The sequence below is a fragment of the Leopardus geoffroyi genome, chromosome B2 (genome assembly GCF_018350155.1).
Source record: "Leopardus geoffroyi isolate Oge1 chromosome B2, O.geoffroyi_Oge1_pat1.0, whole genome shotgun sequence".
Classification (NCBI taxonomy): Eukaryota; Metazoa; Chordata; class Mammalia; order Carnivora; family Felidae; genus Leopardus; species Leopardus geoffroyi.
In genome coordinates this window covers 142,359,138-142,373,149 of record NC_059332.1, presented here as the reverse complement: position 1 = coordinate 142,373,149, position 14,012 = coordinate 142,359,138, and the positions used below count along the sequence as shown (strand labels likewise).

Below are 14,012 nucleotides of genomic sequence, written 5' to 3'. Positions count from 1 at the left end.
AAAGCAGGTATAGCAAAATGTTATCTATAGAATCTAGATGGTAGGTTGACGGTGTTCAAAGGAAAAGGATTTTGATTTTTCTACATGTTTGAGATTTTTTTTTCATTACAAAATGTTAGAAGCAAATGCTAGTTTACTGTCAGTCACAGAATGGCATCCTCCTGGACTTCTGTCCAGAGAGGCTAGGAAGGGGGCTGAGGGGGCAGGTCGCAAGCACTGAGAACTCTGTGAGCATGACAGCTGTCCTGAAGTCATTACAAGGACAACGGAACTGTGATGTCTTTTTTCTCATACAGCTGCAAAAGTAGATAGAATTCTTCTAGTCCCACTGGGGGGTACTTTTTAAAAACCATGTCACCCCAATCTCAATTCCTCATGCAATGAGGGCAGGTGCACATAAATGTGTGAGGGGGGTGAGGAGGGTCCTTGGGGCCAGGACACAACCCCCAGGGCTGCGGGCTTCCTGGGAAGGGCCCTGGTGTGCACGCAAGAGCCAGACGTGGAACCTGCTGTTTTGTTATTGCTTTTTTTTTAAGAATCTTGGCTAACAATTTTTTAATCCGGCTAAATCTAAGCCCCAATACAGAATACCAAAGCCTCTTCCTGTGTGCCAAAACTTGTGTATCAAACTTGGGACTTGGTGAAACAAGTGAAAAACTAAAAATGGACACCCCCTTACACATTTAAATATGACTGAACGTTAGCCATGGAAAAATGTATACAAACATTACAGGTTTACATAAACACTGATTTAAGCCTTATTAAAAAACAAACACCTAGAGATGCTTCTTAAAAATTAGAATGGGAAGAAATTTTGGAGAACAAAAGAACACAAAAGAGAACAACAAAAAAAAGCACCTCCCCAAATGAGCGTAACATGTCAAGAGAAAACAAATTTCAGCAACTCCTCTGATCTTATCAAGTTCAGGTGGCCTGGAAGTGCTGTCTTCAAAGCCTTGGGGCGCTGTCTCCCATTACCTCCTTTTTTATTCCCATCCTTGTATCTGGCTTCCATCTGACTTCTCCCTCTCTCCCCCATCACCTCCCAGTTTCCCCGTCTCTACCACTGACAGTATTTGAAGAGGCTCACCCCCACCCCCACTGCCCATCAGTCCCACTATGTTTCTTTCATGCCGCCTTTGACAGAAAAAGCCCATTTTTTTTAAAAAAAATCAATGTTTATTTAATTTTCTAGAGAGAGAGAGAGACAGAGACAGAGTATGAGCTAGGAAGGAGGCAGAGAGAGAGAGGGAGACACAGAGCCCGAAGCAGGCTCCAGGCTCTGAGCTGTCAGCACAGAGCCCGATGCAGGGCTCGAACTCACAGACCATGAGATCATGACCTGAGCCGAAGTTGGACGCTCAACTAACTGGGCCACACAGGCACTCCGGAAAACTCCAGTCTTTGATACTGCTTTCCCCAGTACTGGCTACACTTTAAGAAATGATTCAAGGGGCGCCTGGGTGGCGCAGTCGGTTAAGCGTCCGACTTCAGCCAGGTCACGATCTCGCGGTCCGTGAGTTCGAGCCCCGCGTCGGGCTCTGGGCTGATGGCTCAGAGCCTGGAGCCTGTTTCTGATTCTGTGTCTCCCTCTCTCTCTGCCCCTCCCCCGTTCATGCTCTGTCTCTCTCTGTCCCAAAAATAAATAAACGTTGAAAAAAAAAAAAATTCAGAAAGTATTTCAGACGAAGATCAAGAGATAGTAGACAGCAGCCTTAAACACAAGCTCCATTATCTGGCTACAGGCAAATAAACATTAGCAGATCCAAAGCTCTCAACGTTCCAGGCAATGGAATACTAAATGTGCTGCCACACACCTGATATGTGCATAATCCATCATCCTTAACACAGATTTCCTTTTGAGGGAAGAGAGACAGGTATAAAAATATTCAATCCTCTTGACCAGGTTGTAAGCATCTATTATTCTGTCTGCTTCACATCTCTTCTTTCTGGAAACTGTTCCTGCCTTGACTTTAAGTGATTGGTGAGCATATAATCCAAACAGGAATAATTCGAACTCTTTCCTAGAAATATACAGCTGCTGCGGAGCATGGATGGTTAATTTTCTCTGAAAATGTCGCCAATGGCTAACTAGCTGAGGTATGGAGAAGGTCCATCTCTGGTGGAGTGGAATGGCAGAGAGAGAGTGTCCCAAGGAGATCACTTGAAGGACAAGCCCGAGGCTACTTCTGCTTGTGGACCTCTCAGTCACAAGAGCCAATGGATTTTTTGTGTGCCTACGCTAATGTGAGTTTAGATTCTGTCGCACAAACAAGAGATCCAAGCTGATACAAACCAATAATCCCAAACCAAAGAATTTATTAAAAGGACATTCTAAATAAAGAGCCACACTAGATAGAAATATACTACTGCATTTCCTATTTTGCAAACCAAAAAACAAAACGCTAGAACCTAAAATGAACAAGAAAGAATTAAACAGTTCAAGATGACCAAAAAACTGTCAGCAAAAAAGTCCATAAGGCAGTAAGAATGCAGAAGGCAAGCCCCCATTCTTAAGCATCTGATTCTCTGGTTTCACATAAATCACAATTAAATCTTTGGGGGAGGGGCGCCTGGGTGGCTCAGTCGGTTGAGCGGCCGACTTCAGCTCAGGTCATGATCTCACGGTCTGTGAGTTCGAGCCCCGCGTCGGGCTCTGTGCTGACAGCTCGGAGACCGGAGCCTGTTTCGGATTCTGTGTCTCCCTCTCTCTCTGCCCCTCCCCCGTTCATGCTCTATCTCTCTCTGTCTCAAAAGTAAATAAACGTTTAAAAAAAAAATAAAAAAAAATAAATCTTTGGGGGAAAGCAGCCCATCTTCAGCAATGCAGCTACCTCATTTTAAAAACAGAGACACTCAAGTAAAAGCTAAAGAAAAAATTCAAGGGCTGGACAGATTGATTAATTTGACACCCTTGAGACCAGAAGTTTTGCATGTAAGTGATATTTCTATAGAACTAGTTCACCTTTCCAAATGCCAAACTTGTTTTACTTAAGCACACTCATTTGACTTTTTGTGAAATCGTAGCTTATCCCTATGTCCTGTGGGTTTTTTTTTTTTTTTTCCAAATTTTCATTTAAATTCTAGTTAGTTAACACATAATGTAATACCAGTTTCAGGAGTAGAATTTAGTGGTTTATCACTTACATATAACACCCAGTGCTCATCACAAGTGCCCCCCCTTAATACCCATCATCCATTTACCCCATCCCCACCCTACCTCCCTTCCACCAACCCTATTTATTCTCTATCATTAAGAGTCTCTTATGATTTCTTCCCTCTTTTTTCCCCATCCCATATGTCTATCTGTTTTGTTTCCTAAATCCCACATATGAGTGAAATCGTATATTTGTCCTTCTCTGACTTATTTCACTTAACACAATACACTCTAGCTCCACCTACAGTGTTGCAAATGACAAGATTTCGGGGTTTTTTGATGGCTGAATAATATTCCATTGTATATATAGACCACATCTTTTTTATCCATTCATCAATTGATGGACACTAGGGTTGTTTCCATAGTTTGGCTATTGTTGATAATGCTGTTATAAAATCAGGGTTCACGTATCCCTTTGAATCTATATTTTTGTCTCCTTTGGGGAAATACCTAGTGGTGCAATTGCTAGACCATAGGGTAGTTCTTTTTTTTTTTTTTTTTTTTTAACATTTTGAGGAACCTCCAACTGGCTGCATCAGTTTGCATTCCCACCAACAGTGCTAGAGGGTTCCCCTTGCTCCGCATCCTCACCAGCATCTGTTGTTTCCTGGAGTTAATTTTAGCCCTTCTGACAAGTATGAGGTGGTATCTCATTGTGGTTTTGCTTTGTATTTCCCTGATTATGAGTGATGTTGAGCATCTTTTCATGTGTCTGTTGGTCATCTGGATGTCTTTAGAAAAATGTCTATTCATGTCTTCTGTCCATTTCTTAACTAGGTTACTTGTTTTTTGGGTATTGAATTTGGTTAATAAGTTTGTTTGTTTGTTTGTTTGTTTGTTTTTTACAGATTTTGGATGCCCTTTATCAGGTTATGTCATTTGTAAATATCTTCTATTCAGTGGGCTGACTTTTAATTTTGTTGATTGTTTCCTTCATAGTGCAGAAGATTTTTAATCTTGATGAAGTCCCAATAGTTCATTTTTGCTTTTCTTTCCCCTACCTCTGGTGATTTGTCTAGTAAGAAGTTGCTACGGCTTATGTCAAAGAGGTTGTTGCCTGTGTTCCCTAGGATTTTGATGGTTTCTAGTCTCAAATTTAGATCTTTCATCCATTTTTAATTTATTTTTGTGTATGGTATAAGAAACTGGTCCAGTTTCATTCTTCCGCATGTTGCGGTCTAGTTTTCCCAGCACCATTTGTTGAAGAAGACTGTCTTTTTTCCATTGGATAGTCGTACCTACTTTGTTGAGGGTTTTTATCAAGAATGAATGCTGTATTTTGTCAAATGCTTTTTCTGCATATATTGAGAGAACTGCATGGTTCTTATCCATTCTTTTATTAATGTGGTGTATCACACTGACTTGTGACTACTGACCCATGCTTGTAGCCCAGGAGTAAATCTCACTTGATTGTGGTAAATAATTCTTTAAATGTACTGTTGGATTCAATTTGCTAGTATCTTGAGAATTTCTGCATCCATATTCATCAGAAATACTAGCCCATAATTCTCTATTTTGGTGGGGGTCTTTGTCTGGTTTTGGAATCAAGGTAATGCTGGCCTCAGAAAATGCGTTTGGAAGTTTTCCTTTGACTTCCATTTTTTGTAACAGTTTGTGAAGAATAGGTATTAACTTTTCTTTAAATGTCTGGTAGAATTCCCGAGGGAATCCATCTGGCCCTGGACTTTTGTTTGTTGCGAGATTTTTGATTACTGATTCGATTTCTTGGTTGGTTATGGGTCTGTTTAAATTTTCTATTTTTTCCCGTTTCAGTTTTGGTAGTTTCTATGTTTCTAGGAATTTGTCCATTTCTTCCAGATTGCCCAGTTTGTTAGCATAGAATTTCTCATAATATTCTCTTATAATTGTATTTTTGTGGTGTTGGTTGTGATCTCTCCTCTTATGTTCATGATTTCACTTATTTGGGTCTTTTTTCTTTTTGATACATCTAGCTAAGGGCTTATCAATTTTGTTAATTCTTTCAGAGAATCAGCTCTTAGTTTCATTGATCTGTTCTACTGTTTTTTGTTTCTAGACTGTTTATTTTTTGAACTAATCTTTATTATTTCCCTTCTCCTGGCTTCAGGCTTTATTTCTGTGTTCCTTTTTTAGCTCCTTAAGGTGTAAAGTTAGGTTGTGTATTTGAGACTTTTCATGCTTCTTGTTGTAGGCCTGTACTGCCCTATACTTCCCTCCTAGGACCACCTTTGCTGCATCCCAAAGGTTTTGGACTGTCATATTTTCATCTTCATTTGCTTCCATGTATTTTTTTTTCTTTGCATTTCTTCTACAATCTCCTGGTCAACCCATTCATTCTTGAGAAGGATGTTCTTTAATCTCCATGTATTTGTGGTCTTTCCAAATTTTTTCTTGAGGCTTATTCCAAGTTTCATAGTGTTGTGGTCTAAAAATACGCATGGTATGATCTCAGTCTTTTTATACTTGTTGAGGGCTGATCTGAAACCAAGTATGTGATCTATTCTGGAGAATGTTTCACATGCACTCAAAAAGAATATGTATTCTGCTGCTTTAGGATGAAATGTTCTGTATATATCTGTTAAGTCCATCTGGTCCAGTGTGTCATTCAATGCCATTGTTTCCTAGTTGATCTTCTGCTTAGATGATCTATCCATTGTTGTAAGTGGGGTGTTAAAGTCTCCTATTACTCTTGAAACTTACCAATGAATTTATGTTTGTTATTAATTGATTTATATATTTAAATATTTGGGAACTTTCAAGTTGGGGGCATAAATATTTACAACTGTTAGATCTTCTTGATGGATAGACCCCTTAATTTTGATGTAATACCCTTCTTCATCTCTCATTACAATCTTTGGTTTAAAATCTAGTTTGTCTGATATAAGTATGGCTACTCTGGCTTTCTTTTAGTGTTCGTTAGCATGATACATGGTTCTCTATCCCCTTTCAATTTGCAGATGTCTATAGGTCCAAAATGCATCTCTTGTAGGCAGCATACAGATGGGACTTGTTATTTTATCCACTTATCCTATGTCTTTTGATTGGAGCATTTAGTCCATTTACATTACATTGATTGCTGAAAGATATAAATTTAGTGCCATTGTGTTACCTGTAGAGTTGGTGTTTCTGGTGATGTTCTCTGTTCCTTTCTAGTCTTTGTTGCTCTTGGTCTTTTTTCCCCCCATTGAAAGAGGCCCTTTAATATTTCTTGCAGGGCTAGTTTAGTGGTCATAAACTCCTTCAGTTTTCGTCTTGGAAACTCTTTATCTCTCCTTCTATTCTGAATGACAGCCTTGGTGGATAAAGTATTTTGGCTGCATATTTTTCCCATTCAGCACATTGAACAGATCATGTCACTCCCTGCAGGCTTGCCAAGTTTCCTTGGACAGATCTGCTGTGAACCTGATCTGTTTTCCCTTGTAGGTTAAGGACTTTTTTTCCTTTGCTGCTTTCAGAATTCTTTCCTTGTCTGTGTATCTTGTGAATCTGACTATGATATGTCTTGTTGATGGCTGGCTATTGTTGAATTTAATGGAAGTCCTCTGTGCTTCCTGGATTTCGATGTCTGTTTTCTTCCCCGGATTAGGTAAGTTGTCAGCTATAGTTACTCAAGTAAACCTTCTGCTCCTTTTTCTTTCTCTTCTTCTTCTAGGACTCCAATGCTACAAATGTTATTATGCCTTAAGGAGTCTCGGAGTTCCTTAAGTCTACATTTGTGATCCAATACCTTTCCCTTTCTTTTCAGCCTCACTATTTTCCATAATTTTATTTTCTATATCACGGATTCGTTCCTCTGCTTCATCCATCTTCACTGTCATTGCATCCATTCAGCTTTGCATCTCGGTTATAGCATTTTTTATTTCGGCCTGACTAGTTTTTAATTCTTTTATCTCTGCAGTGGGAGTCTTTAGTGTCTCCTATGCTTTTCTCAAATCCCAGCTAGTACCCGTATGATTACTGTTTTAAATTCTGGTTCAGACATCTTCCTTGTATCTGTATTGATTAAATCCCTTACCGTGACTTTCTGTTCTTCCTTTTGGGGTTAATTCCTCCATCTTGTCATTTTGTCTGGGTCAGTTTTTTGGTGTGATTGTTAGGAAAGCCTGTTGTATTCCTGCTCCTGAATGTAACGGCTATATTACTAAGAGGTCAAAAAAAAAAAAGGTTGGGGGGTGGTGGGAAGCTAGATCCTAGGTGTGTTTTGGTCTGCCTATAAAAGAAGATCCAAAAAAAAAAAAAAAAAAAAAGGGAAGCTAGATCCTATTCCCCTAGAAGTGAAGCTTTGCAGCACTCTATGATCATCAGACTTGGTGCCTGTGAGGCATCTGAACAGGTCTTCTGGGGGTGGGACCTGCTGGACTGATTCTCAGGTGGACTTGCTCTAGTAGAGATGCACCTGCAGGGCACAGGCGGAGGTCGGGGGTGCGGGGGGGGGGGGTGTTGGTGTAAGCAGCTCCAGCCTCCACTGGATGGCACTGAAGTCGGTCAACGCTGATGGGGAAGGGAAGGAATGGTGTCATCCTGCTCTTTCGTCCCCGGAGCCGGGAGCTCACACCTGCCACGTTTTTAGGAAGCCCTCACAGAGAAGCAAACTATCACCTTTCTTGTGTCCCCAGCTTTTGTCAGACCCCTGCCTTCACCCTGCCTGCATCCAGGCTGCCTGCCTGCTGCGTGGCACAGTACTCCTGTGTTGTATCTCAGGCATGCGGCTGGGTTTCCAAACTCCAAACTCCAAATTTTACCTGCGTGACACAGACCCACGCTGATACTCTGGGGGAGAGTCCTGCCACACTTTTTGCTGTTTGCCCGTTTGTCCCAGAAAAGCGGTCACAGGATCATGCAGCAGTTGGGGGTTTATGGTAAAGCTCTGCACTAAGTTGGTGCCAAGATGTGCTGCCCTCAGCTGGTGTCTCTGTTCCTATGCTAGGAAACTGGGCAGCACACTGGTGCCACTGGTTCTTTCTATCCCCAGAGAGGCCGCCACTCCCAAATGCACTCCAAGCAGGGGAACTGTTTCTCCCCGTGTGACCCAGGGGATCCTCAGGCTACACTGTCCACCCCTGGGTCTCCACCCTCCTTCCCACAGGAGCACCACCTGCCAGACACTAGCAATGGTGCAGACTTGTAAAGCTTCAGACTCTGCGCTCTGCTGCTCATGACAACGTGTGGCAGAAGCCCCTCTGCTTTTCCCAGTCAATGGTTTTGGGGACTCACTATGCACGCTTTCACTATTTCTCTCTCTCCTTTCTCTATGGTCAGGGCTCCCTCCCCACTGCAGCATTCACAGTTCTCTTCTCCCCCAAACCAACCTTCTGCAGCCCCTACCCTCCCCAGTGTGGTTTTTTTCACCTCTAGTTGTGTAGTTTTGCTCCCTCAGTCCTCAGATTAATTTCTTGGGTGTTCAAAATGATTTGACATTTATCTAGCTGTGTTTGAGGGATGAGGCAAGCTTAGGGCCCCCCACTCCTCCACCACTTAACTCCTCTCTGTATCTCATTTTTACATAACCAACAAGATCGTCAGAAAAAACAGAACTCACTTTAATAAACTCTGAGAGCATTATGACATCCTTTATATATACATCTGTCCTTATTCTAAATGATTAAGACTTAAATGCTTTCCAGTTTATATCAATCTGTAATTTCATTTAAATCCTGGCCCGTGCTTGTTCAGTTGTTATTTTGAATCAAATAGAGAATCTTAAATTATCCTGTAAAATTGCATCTTGTTAGATTTAGCCACTGTTCCAACCTACTAAGTTTTCTGAATTCTGAAGCCATCATCCAACTATATCCAACTATCCCTTAGCGCTTCCTGCCAAGAGTCATCAGAAAGCCTGATAAGCATGCTTTTCATAGCTTCACCTGTGTCATTAGTAAAACTGTTAACGTATGGCAGGGTTGAGGTCCAAGACGGCCACGAACATTAAGACACTCTCCCAGAGGACGTGGATCAATTATCAGGTTTTAGGTAAGTTGCTCTTGAAATTTCTAAAGAAGGTGTAGGGACAGAAGGCAGGCCACCCCAAGATGGGCCACTCTGGTATGAAGATTATTCTCAGTTGAAGGCAATGGGGACCCTGAGGGCTCAAGAGAAACTTCTGCCTCTCCCTTAACTGCACAGAAAAATCTAGAGTGGGGGTCTAAGAGTTATTTCCTGAGATAAAAATTTTTTTCTATCAGAGTTGTCCTCTTATTTTATTTATTTGAGGGGGGGGAGCATGTGTGTGTGTGCGCGCACGCACGCGCATGCAAGCTGGGGAGGGGAGAGAGGGAGAGAGAATCCCAAGCAGGCTCCACACTCAGCATGGAGGCCGATATCAGGTCTCAATCTCACGACCCTGGGATCATGACCCAAGCTGAAATCAAAAGTCAGATGCTCAAATGACTGAGCCACCCAGGCACCCCTCACTAAGATAAATGTTATCTGAGTGACCCATCTGTAAGGCAGGCCAAACATCTAACGACTAGGTATCTACTCCTCTCATTGCCCTGTGAAGTGCATTCCTTCCCTCAGAAGTCCCAGACCCCTGCCCCCTTCTCCTTAGTTCAGAACGACATATTTGAGGAGAACTTCAACGACCTCCACTTTGACCTCAAACCTTCTAAGCGATTCAGTTCTTCTGTCCAGTTTATCTCTTAACTCATGGGAACCAAAACCACCCCCTCAAGCAAAAAGGTCTGCCCTCAGTCAGCAAGACCCCACATGACTGGCCCCAACATGTCGGGTCTTGACTGATGACTGAGTTGACCTTCACAGCCCACCTTTGCCTCACATTTTTCTTATATAAACCCGGAAGTACTTTTGGCACTCTGGAGACAGTCTGAGATGCTCGTCTGCTGGCCTCCCCATGGTGGTCTCAGTGAAATCAATTCCTTCCTTGTTTCACCACATCTCGTTTCTCTGCCTTTGGATTTTGTCAGGGGTGAGCAGCTAAACCTCATCTGTTTGGGGATCCCGGAGCCAGGTGCTCTTATACCCCTGGGCCCCAGCTACATATATATTTCATTTTGCCGGTCTCTGGAATTTCCGTATCTGTGTAGATTCCCCATACATATGCTATTAAATTGGATTTTTCTCCTGTTAAGCGGTCTCATGTTAATTAGATTCTCAGTCCGGCCAGAAGGGCAGGAAGAATTCCTATCTGACTGTCGGTGTAGGTGGCAAGATGCTTTAACTCGCTGGCCACCATTCCCCAGCACACTGCTGAGGCTGACAGATCCCAGGACAACTGACAAGCAGCCACAGAAAGTGAGATTTCCCACCACATCAGCTTCCCGGAATCTCCCCCTGCAGAGTGGATGGGGCAACACTGGTAAGAGTCCTTTACTCGCTTTCTAAATTGAGATTAGCAGGAGAAAAGGTTTGTAGAACTAGTTCCTTGGGCTTAGCAACTCTTTGGTTAAATTTGGTAGAGTACACATTGGTTACTCATCCATTTCCTCCCAGAGATGGTCTTTGTTTTCCTTCGGCTGTGCCTTTTGTCTGTCATCTGTTGCTAAAGGCCATCTCGGAAGCCAAAGCCACAAAATTGGTGGGCATGGGCCAAGCACTTAAAAGCTGCTAGACCCTCAGGAAGACTCCTATGATAGGACCAACTGGTCACAGAACAGGGTAGACAGACACTAGGTCACCTGCCACCTGCAATGAGGCACACTCTAAAACAACAGTGTCCAAACCAACAGCACATCCCTCTTAGTTATTAGTGTGGCTTAAGGAAACCTAAGGCTTAGACAAAGCTGTTAGATTTTTCCTTTTATCTTGTTCTATGTCCTAGGAGCTTGGCTTTATGACCAATGGGAATATTCTCTTTGGTTTCCACCATCCAGAGGGTGCACTTGGTGGCCAGCTGAATAGGCTGGGGATCCAAGCCTCTTTCTCTCTGTCCAGCTGTGCCAGCTCTCAGGGGTATCTGTCATGAGAGGTTCCAGTCCAGAGGAACCTGTGTCATCTCAGCCTTCATTGCTTGATTAGCGCTGGAAAGTCCCATTCCAGGAGCACCTGCTTGGCGTTCGATTAGCGGATCTGGGACTGGAGGCATCGCATATTCTTGCGGGAGACTGAACACGGCATTTTCACCACACCACCCTTATTGCCGCCTGTGCCTTTGGCTTTCCTAGGCTAATTTTAGGAGTAAACTTTTGGACCATGGGAGCTACATCATTTATGCCCTCTGGATGCCTCTTGCATCTTTGGTTAAACCACTAAAAGGCGTATTGGTTTGAGTTGCTATTAATAGATCCAACTCACCAATGGCCAGACAATGGATCCTTTAAATAGGCTATATTTAGATTTAAAAAAAAAAAAAAAGCTCTCAATTGTCTTATTAAGTAATGGCTAGCCTCAGGGACTCCCTTGACCAGATAAAAGAACAGAAATTAGCCTTAAGATTTAAAAATAAATATCCACAATCCAAAGTAAATTCCAGGCTCACCTGCCTGTTTTAACTTCCCTTTCCCTACAAGATTTACAGAGATCACTCTGGCCTAATCTCTAGGCTCTAAGGTTGCTCATGTAAAAGCTGAAAGCCAGAAAATCTCAGCAAAAGCACATGAGACTGGCAATAAGGATTGCTTTGCTCCTACTTTCCAGGGCTCTGTGATCAGGGTTTACTGAAGAGTAGGCATTCCTGTACTATGTCCTTTGCAGGTGTATCCTAGACAACCCCCTGCAAAAGAATTTGCATCCTCTGAACAGCGTCGGATCTTTTAAATTATGAAGTACCTTTTACCTCTACTTTCAAATGACCCCACTGAATTCAGAAAGTAATCAGAAAGGCTATTTGACTATATTCACAACTTTCCCTTCACTGAGGAAATAGATGACCAAAATTTCTCCTAGGCCCTTATACAAATGACACTGCAAAAGGCCAATGTTTAGGGACTAACAGAAGCCAAGGGTAAATTTGGTATCCAGAAAAATGCTTGTTGAAATGCTTCATACATACTTTACAAAGGCAGAAATCTCTTGGTTCCCATTTTAGTTAAAGTTCTCCCTGATAGTTAAAAATGTGAGTCAATCTCTTGATACTCAGGCTCTAATCCAGGTGTTTGGGGAATAGGAATAACTGCCTTTATTTTACAAATCTCTCTAAAACCAGAACTACAACTCTAGAAACAAGTGAAAGTTCACCTATCTTTACCAATCTCCAAACCTTACCTATTCCTCTCAAAATGTGTGTACGTATTATAAAAGATCAGGATATTGGAACTAAATTCTGTACCTTAAAAAGGTAAATTTTACTTAAAAAAATTTTTTTTCTCTTTTATTCAAGGGGCAGTCAGGGAGAGGGGCAGAGGGACAGAAAGAGAATCTCAAGCAGGCTCTGTGCTCAGAGTGGACCCAACACGGGGCTTGATCCCACGACCCTGGGATCGTGACCTGAGCCAAAATCAAGAGTTGGACACTCAACTGACTGAGCCACCCAGGCCCCCCCAAAAAATAAATTTTAAATGACAATCACCTTGAAACTCTTTAAAAAAATACTTTTGAAATTCTCTGTCCCTTGAAATTAATAATCTCATGTCTTTGAAATGTAAACACAGCCCACAATCTCCTGAAACTGAAGAAAAAAAGAGAGAAGTATCTTAAATTGGGCCTGTAACGTCCTCTCCACAAATATTAGTAGAAACAAAATTAAGGGGTGCCTGGGTGGCTCAGTCGGTTGGGCATCCGACTTCGGCCCAGGTCATGATCTCACGATTCGTGGGTTCGAGCCCCGCGTCGGGCTCTGTGCTGACAGTTCAGAGCCTGGAGCCTGCTCTGAATTGTGTGTCTCCCTCTCTCTCTGCCCCTTCCCTACTCACACTCTGTCTGTCTCTCAAAAATAAAGAAACATTAGGAAAAAAAAAAGAAACAAAATTAAGATTTTGTTTACATCTTGCCTGTGTATTTTTGTGTGTGTCTGTGTCTTCTCTACCTCTGGATGATATTGCTAAAATTAATCTGTAAAAGACCTTTATTTAGTTGATCTGAAGGCAAGCATTTGTAAGGATTGGCCATCCTAAAACTCAGAAAGATAGAAACTAACTCAAAATGTTTTTCAAGTTCATGTGACCTGGGACAATATGTGGTATGAAAGCCAATTTAAGGTTGCTGGTTTAATTAAAGCAGACATGTATTTACAGTTATCAGCATTAAATATAAACTTTCATTCTGCTTGTGTTTACTAAAAGTCAAATAAACTTATGGTATCTCTGTTGTAAAATATGTCAGAGGAAAAAAGACTCAGAATAATAACTGACTTTGTCTAATGCCTCATGAAGTTTTACGGGTAGGCTAGGCATAACTGTTAAGAACAAGTAAATTAAATAGATGTAAATAAAATAAGAAGGTTTGTAGCTTTTAAATAGCTTCCAAAATCTTTGGTAACCTGAAAACTTAAAATTTCACGAAGTTAAATGATGAGTAAAGTTCACTGATTGTCTAGATCATTTCCAATTAAGATAAAATAATGAAACATTAAGTAATCTACTTCTGTCTTACTCCAGAGAAACTAAGGATACGTTTGGGTCTGTTAATAAATATACTTTGTGCTTTATTGTACTATGAAAAAAATTCATATCAAGTATGAAACTGCCAATCTAAAGAGTTCTGGTGTAACAATTCACAGTTGCTTACTACTCAGTTTTCACTAGAAATTAAGGTTTCTAAGCACTAAGAATTCTAACGAATGTAATTAAGAGCACTGGAAATAATAAGGGAAACAACTTGGTATGTGAGGAAAATGGGATGTGCTTTTGACAACAAGAAGTTTGAGGAATAAAATACATGTTTGTTAAGGAAAAAGAAAAGAATTTTGTCCTCAAGTGAGACTAGTTATTTAAAAGGGTAAAGTTTAGGACAAAATCCGAACATGAAAAAGAAACGTGTGTAA

The 14,012-nt window shown here is 41.5% G+C and overlaps 1 protein-coding gene and 1 long non-coding RNA gene across 4 annotated transcripts in view; both read right to left on the bottom strand.

Annotated features, from left to right (window-relative positions):
* SNX9 (sorting nexin 9) overlaps window positions 1-14,012 on the bottom strand; it is a 125,966-nt gene that overhangs the window by 69,356 nt on the left and 42,598 nt on the right. The window lies entirely within an intron of this gene.
* LOC123609225 lies at window positions 5,450-12,926 on the bottom strand. Its single transcript, XR_006717684.1, has 2 exons — window positions 7,765-12,926; window positions 5,450-7,728 (listed from the first exon to the last, which is right to left on the bottom strand). It is a non-coding gene; the product is annotated as an uncharacterized LOC123609225 (long non-coding RNA).